We start from the raw sequence: 9,883 nt of genomic DNA, 5'->3' as shown, positions 1-9,883 counted from the left end.
TTTGGATTTGGTCTTATGGGTGCTTAGTTATAAGGTTTAGTAAGTTTGGTCTTGATAATTTGGTTATGATTGATAGTGGTTTAAATTCGTTTTAGTTAAAGTGATCAGTACTACGAATGGATGATGTTTGTGGTAAGTATTTCATGCATTGAAAATGACTTTAATCCTAGGTTCGAATTCGATTTTGGTTGAGTAATAGTCTAAGTCTATTTGATTATTATGCCGTATGTCATGGCTGATCATTTTTGGTGTTACACTTATGATATGGTTATTGAGTAGTATGGAAATGCTTGGTAATGACTAGCCATTGGAATGGCTAATCATGATCATATTTGGTGTTATGTATGTCAAATTACTAGCTAATCCATGGAAACCATGAAATAGGTAAAATTTACCATAAAATAGATTCAGACAGCAGTAGTGATGTGAATTTGAAAAATCACTAAAAATAGTAGAAATGGAATTAAATAATGAATAAATTATGGAATCGAATCTTGATGAGTCTATTTTCATATGGAAGAAGCAAAACAGGTATATGAGCTATATTTTATGAGATGTTTAACTTTTTGTGAAACAGGGCCAGAGAGATTTCTGGATCCCCTGTTCTGACTTTGAAAATTCACCATAACTTTTACAAAGATAATTAGAAGTCATTCTTTATATGTAAAGATTCATTGTTGAGTCTAGTTTTATTAGAGACAAACAGAATAGGCATTGAAGCCCTGTACAGGGAGATATCTGATTCGTAATGCACAGAGGTTAGAGTAGTCAAACCCTGAAACAGGGGAGACTTTAACTAATAAAATGTACTAATTGGCCTGACCAAAAATTCTACAAAAATTTTACTAGATAAATATATGAGTCTAGTTTCAGGAAAAATTTACAGAATTGGATTTCGAGTTTTGGAACTCGAGATATGATTTTTAAAACGACTGTGATGCAGTTAGCTAGCTTGTCTAGAAAATTTTAAAATGAATTGTATGAGCTGTTTAAGTAATGAATTAAGCCCGTTAACACCTCTTGTTCGACTCCGGAAACGGTCTTCGGTACGGGGTGTTACACCAGTAGAGTAAGAGGATGTGATGATAGCTGTACTGAATCAAAGGAAAAGACACCTGAGTTCTACCAGATGACGTCTTTTGGTATTTTGATGTTTTTATTTTTGTTTTCAAAAATCAACTCATATTGCGAGAGGTGAGTTGAGTCTCAAGACACGTTGAGGTATTTTCAATTTCTGTTTTTCAAAAAAATCAACACATATTGCGAGAGATGAGGTGAGCCTTGGGCCACATACCGAGGTATTTTCAAAATTTCGATTTTCAATTTCTGTTTCTTCAAAAAAATCAACTCATATTCTGAGAGGTGAGTTGAGTCTCGGCTCACATGCTGAGGTATTTTCAATTTATGCTTTTCAAAAATCAACTCATATTACGAGAGGTGAGTTGAGCCTCGGGACACGCTGAGGTATTTTCAATTTCTGTTTTTCAAAAAAATCAACTCATATTGCGAGAGATGAGTTGAGCCTCGGGCCACATACTGAGGTATTTTCAAAATTTCGTTTTTCAATTTCTGTTTCTTCCAAAAATCAACTCATATTGCGAGAGGTGAGTTGAGCCTCGGCCCACATGCTGAGGTATTTTCAATTTATGCTTTTCAAAAAAATCAACTCATATTACGAGAGGTGAGTTGAGCCTCGGGTCACATGCTGAGGTATTTTCAAAATCTGTTTTGTTTTAAAAAAAAATCAACTCATATTGCGAGAAGTGAGTTGAGCCTTAGCTCACGTGCTGAGTTATTTTCAATTTCTGTTTTTAATGTCTGTTCTTAAAGATTCAATTCATATTGCGAGAAACGAGTTGAGCTCCGGATCATATACCGAGTAAAGAATAAAGATTGGAGCTGATTGAAGACACCATATTTTGTCTCCCTGAAGTTGCAGTGGAGCTGATCGAGGATATCAGATCTTGCCTTTCTGAAGTCGCAAAAGAAAAGACCATAAACCTTATCTCACTGAAGCGATAGAAGAGCAGATTGAAGCTGTAGATCTTATCCTTCTGAAGTTACGGTGAAGCAGATCGAAGACATAAATCTCATATCCTTGAAGTCACATTGCATCAGATGGAAAGCTACGAGTCAAAGCTCTAAAGTCGCGATGGATTGAACCAAAGTTACAAGATGCGGTGGACTGAAAGGAGACTACCTGAACAAAAAGAGCACCAAAGCAAGTCAAAACTCAGCAATACTGGGCAAATTTGGTCTTCCTTGAAAGTCTTTACTCTATTCTCGTTGCACGACAATAAGCAAAGAGGGGCAACTGTAGAAGCCTAAATTAGCCCGGGCCTTTTACAAAAATAAACCCAAAATTAAACCCAATACTAAACCCAAACCAAATCAAACCCAACAACCCATTAAAACCCAATACCCAAACCCAACAGATTTAACCCAACTAGACCTAAACCCATCAGCCAATTAACCTACCCTAACCCAAATTAAAAAACCCAAATAACTAAAAACCCTAAGCCCACTAAACCGGCCCAAGACCTTAACACACAAAACAGATAAAAAAAAACCCTAGCCCCTCCCTAGCCGCCGCCTCTGTCCCATCGGCCATGCCTCTGCCACCACCTGCTCCACCGTCGCCAACTACCCTGCAAAGATGAAGCAAACACGTAACAGTAGCAAAAATAATAGAAGATAGTAGCAAATCATGTAAAAAGATGGCTATAAAAAGCCAAACAAGTGGTTGTAAAAGGATTCGGCATTTTTTCTTTTCGAATAAAAAAAAAAGATTCAAGAACAACAGATTTTAAAACAAAGATATCAATTCAAATCGAAGAGAGAAAAACAGTAAGCAGTAAGCAGATTCAATCTAAGGTAGCCAACATTTTTCTTTTTCATATGCGCATCCATACACACGTATATACATAAAGATTTCATTTTTATTTTTGATTATACACGTATATATATTTTAAAAAAAATTAAAGAATATATAAAATAAAAAAAAGAACAAAAAAAACCTTTTTTCGAAAGTTCGACCACCGTGTACGTTGGCCGGCGGCGACGGAGATGCGACGGCCACGGTGGCCTTCCGGGTCGGATTCTGGACTTGGTCCAGAGAAAATAAGCCTCTCTCTCCCTTTTTTTTTCTCCCAACACGCAGAAATGATTTATTGTTCAAAATTTTTTAACTTTTATAGGGGTCTGGAACGACGTCGTTTTAGGCCCTGCACTTAAGCACTGAAACGGCGTCGTTTCATCTTGGATCGGGTTGACCCGACCCTACCCACTCAGGATCCACGTGTTTTTAATTCAATGGGATATTTACGTAATCGGTCCTTCCGCATTTTCATATTTCGCAATCAAGTTATCTTTTGTTTATAAATTGGCCCCAAAATTTAATTCGATTTATGAATTAGTCCCTTTTACTGCGCAGCGTTTTAATAGTTTGAAATATTGCTCTTTTGATCCCCCTTTGTTTTGTGCATGTTCAAATAAGTCCTACTCTTTTGTTTTTATTTTAAAATCTAGCCCGAGCTTTCTATTTTGTTTTCGATTTAATCCCTTTTTATCATATTGATATTTTAATAATTAGTTTTGTCATTCTGTTTTTTTATATTTATTATGATTATGTTATTTATTGTCATTATTACATTTTATGTATATAATATTTATATTATTACTATTATTATTATTATCATTATTAGTATATTTCTACTATTATTAGCATTATTTTAGTTTCAATAAATACTTATATATATATATATATATATATATATATACTTTCATATATATTTATAGTTGTTTTTTAATGTTACTTTATTCCTAATATATATATCATGTATACATATTTTAATACTATGTTAAGTATATATTTTATTATGTATATATATATTTTCAATATTATATTATTTAGATTATTTATATATCATCTTATGTACGTATACAAATACTATGTTATATATATAAATTTTAATACCATATTATATATATATTATTATTATATCTATTTTTCTCTATTATATTTATTGTTAATACTAGTACATACATTTTATTATATGAGTATATATATACACTTTTATATATAGTATTATTTTCATACATCATTATATTTATTATTATACCTATTATTTTCACTATTATCACTTATTTTTTATTTTAAATATTATTATGTATATATTTTTATAAGTGTTATGTACATACTTTTTTCAATATTTATTTTATATATATTATATATATATATATATATATATTTAGCATTACTAGTTATATATTTTACTATCTTATGTATATACTTCAAATACTATATAGTATATTTCTAACACTATTACTATTTATATATATATATATATATATATACGTACATACTCTTAATATCATTATTATGTATATATATTCATTGTTTTTTATTTCGTGTTTAATACTATTATTACGTTTAATGTATCGCATGCATTGTTATTGCTTTTAATATTATTGTTGTATTTATTATGTGCTTCGATGTATTTCTAACTCTTTTATTTTTGTTTCCCGTCCATTTTATATCATTTTGTTATTCACTACTTTAAAGATTTTTTTACTCATTTCAATAAATAAGGCAATGAACCGATTTAACATTAAGTCATCGATTTCATCGCTATGTTGGGTGAAATTTGTCGGCTCGCGTTAAAAACGGGGCATCCTTCTAAAAACTCGAAAACTAAAAATTCTCATTTTTCGATCGGATCACGATTAAATGTCAAATTGAATTCGTATTTTTAAAAATCAAGACAACACATGTTTAATGAGATACCAATTTTGGGCGTCATGAGGGTGCTAATACCTTCCTCGTACGTAACCGACTCTCGAACCCTATTTTTCTCTGGATTTTCGCGTAGACTAAAATTCGGCCTTCTTTTTTTGTTCAAGAATAAATTTTATTTTCTAAAAAGATGATTTATTAGGTGTCCGATCACACCTAGAAAAAGATCGGTGGCGACTCCCTTTTTTAATAAAATCAAAAGTCAGTTTTCAAATTTTCAATAAATCGCCTCAATTAGCGACCAAAAGCGAAAATTTTACGTCATTACAAAGGGTTAAAATGATTTTTTTTTATAAAGTTGGAGGACTAAATAAGTCATTATGCCTAAATTTTATCATATTTATAAATAAAAATTTTAATTTTACTAAAATATTTGATTAAATAAATTTACTTTATAAAAATTTTGTCAAACTTATAAATAAGAATTTCGAGTCAATTAAAATATTTTTATTAAATGAGTTTTATAGTAATAAATAAAATTAAATTTTATATTGAATTAATTTATATTAAATTATTATGTTTTCATTAACCCAAAAAGTTATATTACTTATATTTAAATGAATTTTTTAATTATTTATATGATAGGCAGCTTTATATTTTACGTATAAACCTTTATAAAGAATACATTTATATAATCTAATTTAATATATTATAATTATACGAGGGCTTAATTAGTAAATTGGTACCTAAGTTATGTTATTTTTCTATCTTGGTATCTAAATTTTTTTTTTTTTTTGTTATCTGTTATACCTAAACTATATTTTCTCCAAATTGATATCTCTGTTAATCAAACCATTAAGTCTATTTAAAAAAAATCCAACCTACAAATTAATCCCTAAGTAGTACTCGTTTTCCCAAATTGATACCTAAATTTATTATTATTATTATTATTATAAGTAGTACCTAAACTATTCTTCCATCACCATTTTACACCAAAATATTATATTCAGTTAAAAAATTACAACCAATTATAGATTGCCACGTCATATAAATTTTTAAAAGAAAAAAATTAACTTATTTTATTTTATTTTACATTATTTTTCTCTCTATATTTTTACTTTTTTTCTTTCTTTATAGTGCTTAGTAATACCAACAATAGTTGAAATTGATTCGCTCTAGATCGACACGCCGGTGATTACTTCTATTTTGAAATTTCACCATGTTGATTAAACTTTATATGAATTATATTTAATTTGAGTTGGAACCACAATAAATAATTATGTATATTTATGCAAGAAATTAAGAATTTTATATAGTTCATGAATAATATATAATTCATATAAGGCTTAATCCAACATTCACCCTTGGGCATTTCCAGCATACTTCAACATCTACACCGTATCATCAGTAGGCAGCCCAATCACTAACTTCTGTCGACGAACAGCCTTACACTCCGCTGCAAACAATCCCATTCGCTCCAAGGGGCCATAAATCAACCCCAACAATCGCCCCACACCATCCCCCAAGCCTTTCTTCACTCTGAATACAATACATAAAATAAAAATGAAGAGACGATTCCTCCATCTGCAAGGAAAGGATGTTGCCCCCTTTCAACCAACCACTCTCAAACCATGGTTCATGCCACCAACCAAGCTCACTTACCACCAATAATGGCTCTAATCCAACAAACAGATCGCATTTTGCGAAGGAAAATGATATCTTCAGCAATCCACTCTTTTCTATTAAGTACTAATTCATTCCTAGCTAGCCAGAATGACCATAACATAGCGCCACAAGCAACAAGCCACTTCCTCTTAACATTCGATCTTCCAACCATGCAGCAACATTTGTACAAAAAATCACTGACATTCCCCACATAATACCCCACCACTGAAAAAACAGTCCCTAAGCTTTCCAAGAGAGGAAGAATGAAAGAAAAATATTATCACAATTCTCTACAGCTTCATTGCACCAAGAACAATTAACACAACTATTAACTGTTGGAATACATCGATCCCTTAAAAATGCATTTTGAAGGTATACCATTTTGGAATAATAGCCATAGGAATCATTGCACTTTTGTTGGAAGGCACAGCTTCCAAATGAAAGAAAACCGCACCTTTTAATGCGCCAAGGAACCTCACAATCAAGAGAAAACACAACTTTCTTCACAGTACATTTCCCTTTGCTGTCCAGCTCCCACATCAACTTTGCTGTCCACCTCCCACATCAATTGATCTGCCTTGTTCTCATTTAAAGAGACCCCTTTGAAAGTCTGCCACAACTCCATTGCAGACACCCTCTCCCGTTCAAACAAATCTCTTTTGAAGAATCTTTCACCCTTCTGAAGACCATCCCAAGCCTCGGCCACCATGATATTTTTCTTCAAAGCCAAGAAGAAAAGTCTGGGGAATCTGTCTTTCAAAGCACACAGTCCAATCCATTGATCCATCCAAAATGAAATTGATCTCCCACTGCCGACGCACCATATAAAGCTTCCTTCACCTAACATTTTGTCCATCCCTTCGTGTCTTCTAACTTCCGCAACTCCTTTCCAAACCTTCGACATTTGTTGAGAATTCACCATATTGGGCCTCCAACGATAGTTGCCAATACCATATTTTTCGTCCCTATTATTGATGTGGTGATTGTCAATTTAATTCTTACACATTAAATATTTATAAAAATTAAAAATTTTTCTTGTTTCAAATAAAAAAATTGTAAAAGGTGGGTTTTTTACATCAATATTAAAAAAAAAATTATACACGAAAATGGGTTGTCAGTCAGATTAATTACGAAAATAGTATTTTTTTTAGGTCTCGCTTACCTGACAGGCGCAACCCATTTTTTTAATATTAATTTTTTTTCGTTTAAAAAATTATTATTATATATATTTTTTGGGTTAGTATAGAATTCAGGTATATGTACGGGAACATACATACATGTTGCGCCTATCTGACAGGCTCAACTAGTATGTTTTAACAAACTATTAATTTTAATAATGCATACTTTATCAGGATGAAGTATGTATTAACAAATTCACTAATATGATTATATATATATATATATATAGATATTTACGCATGTATCACATTACAAAAATAAAAATTTAAATACTTATGCCTAATAAAACATGTATCTCATTACAATAATTTTTCAAATAACATATTGTTTTATAAATTTATTTCTTATTTAATATTTTAATTTAATTTTAATAATGCATACTTTATCCGGCAGCAGCAGGAGTAGGTGGGGAGTGTTATGCCTACCGACAGGCTCGACTTGTTTGGGTATTTTTACCCGTATAAAACTCAGATTTTTTACATATATATTAATATAAATATTAAAATAATAATGATAATAATTTTTTAAATGAAAAATTAATATTAAAAAAAGGGGTTGCGCCTGTCAGGTAGGCGCGACCTAAAAAAATATATCATTTTCGTAATTAATCTTGCTGACAACTCATTTTCGTGTATAATTTTTTTTATAATATTGGAGTAAAAAAACCCGTAAAAGGTTTACTAAAAATTATGAAAATGCATTATTTAAAATTCAAAATTAAATAAAAGTTTAAAAATATATAAATTATTTCAAATTTTTTAAAAATAATAGTAATAAGGTCTAGACTTGTTCATAAATTGGTTTGGACAAAGTTTTATGTAATCAAAATATTTTTAAATTTAAATTTGATTATAAAATTAATATAAAATATATGTTTAATATTTTATTATTTTAAACAATAAAATAAGTTTTTAGACGAGCTAAACCGAAAAAAGCTTAACTGCAACTTGACCTGACCAAGCCTAATAAGAAGCTTCAATCTTCTGGATGACGACTCAACTGTTAGTATTATTGTGGAGGATAATAAGGCAAAAAGCAATAGGTCCGAGAACTTAACTTTTCGATTTGTACCGTGTCGATTTAACAACTCCGCACATGTGCTCATCAGTATAAGCTAGTCATATTCTTGTTCCATGCACTAGATGGAGGAAACCTCGGTGGCTGTCGAAAACGCTGCGGTACTGGATCGACGATGGGTGGACCTGCTCAATTAGTGATACTTGGTCTTGGTATCGGAGATACTATTAACTCTTGAACTCCGATTCTCTCCTTAGGACGGTGACGATTTTTTTTTCTTGATAGATTAAAGTGATTATTTTCTTCTATTTGAAGAATTGAATAGTGATGTTTTCAGTTTGCTTACTGGTGATGGAATTTAGTTGTGGATTGATAAAGGAAGTAGATGGTTTTAATTTTGTTTCAATCTTAATAAATACTTTTAATTTTCTGTTTTGTTTTAATGAATTCTATCAGGTTATTTTACTGTTTTCAGTGGCCGTATCAAGTTGTGTATTTATTTAATTTATTTTTACTTGAAATAAAATTTCCACCTTACTTAAAAAAAAAAAGAAAAAGAAAACCTTCAAACTTGGGTCCTGTTTAATCTATCTCCTCCTAAAAATAAAAATAAAAAATTGCTCAAACTTGAGCCTGAATGAGTGGTCATCTCCAAGCGCCACTTGTACGCTTCTTTGCTCTCTCCTTTGGAGAGTTTTTTCATTAGGGTATAGCCGTGCGCCTCTCAGCCCTATTCTCGTGCTCTGCAATATCCTGCACAGTGTTCTTTACCACCTTGAAGTAATATGGTCTTTGACCTATTTCTCTAATTATATGGTTGACGATTTCCTGGATTAAAATAAAAAAGCCGAAAAAATCTGACATATGTAATGGAAAAGGTGAGAATTAAGGATGTTGATAGGAGAAAAGAAGCAAAACAAAGGGGAAGAAGACTCACGAGGAAGATGAAGACGAAAACAGATAAATCAAGGTGGTGGACTGACTTATCTCAGGAATTAAGGGAAGTGGTAGGTAGGGAGTCAGTGGTACAATATGTTGAAAGTGTCGGTAGGCAGTATACATGTGGTAGTGGGGAAGCTAATATTGGTAAGGTGGTATAAGAGATTGGATATTTATAATATCAATTTATTTTTTATTATTTAGGGAAAACCACACCAAAGATCATTAAATTATTAACATGTTTACATTTTGGTCACTTAACTTTAAAAAGTTACAAAATAGTCATTGAAATATTCGAATGTTTTCATTTAAGTCACTGGACTGATAAATTTGGTTTACACAGTACAA

General features: G+C 31.2%; 1 long non-coding RNA gene across 1 annotated transcript; it reads right to left on the bottom strand.

The window, feature by feature from the left end:
* Positions 1-9,028: 9,028 nt before the first annotated feature.
* Positions 9,029-9,678, bottom strand: LOC128294129 (uncharacterized). The gene is made up of 2 exons (XR_008284395.1): positions 9,534-9,678; positions 9,029-9,453 (listed from the first exon to the last, which is right to left on the bottom strand). It is a non-coding gene; the product is annotated as an uncharacterized LOC128294129 (long non-coding RNA).
* Positions 9,679-9,883: the final 205 nt, after the last annotated feature.

This window comes from Gossypium arboreum, chromosome 6 (genome assembly GCF_025698485.1).
Source record: "Gossypium arboreum isolate Shixiya-1 chromosome 6, ASM2569848v2, whole genome shotgun sequence".
Taxonomy (NCBI): domain Eukaryota; kingdom Viridiplantae; phylum Streptophyta; class Magnoliopsida; order Malvales; family Malvaceae; genus Gossypium; species Gossypium arboreum.
Note: the sequence above shows the minus strand (reverse complement) of the source record. Positions and strands in the feature narration are given on the sequence as shown.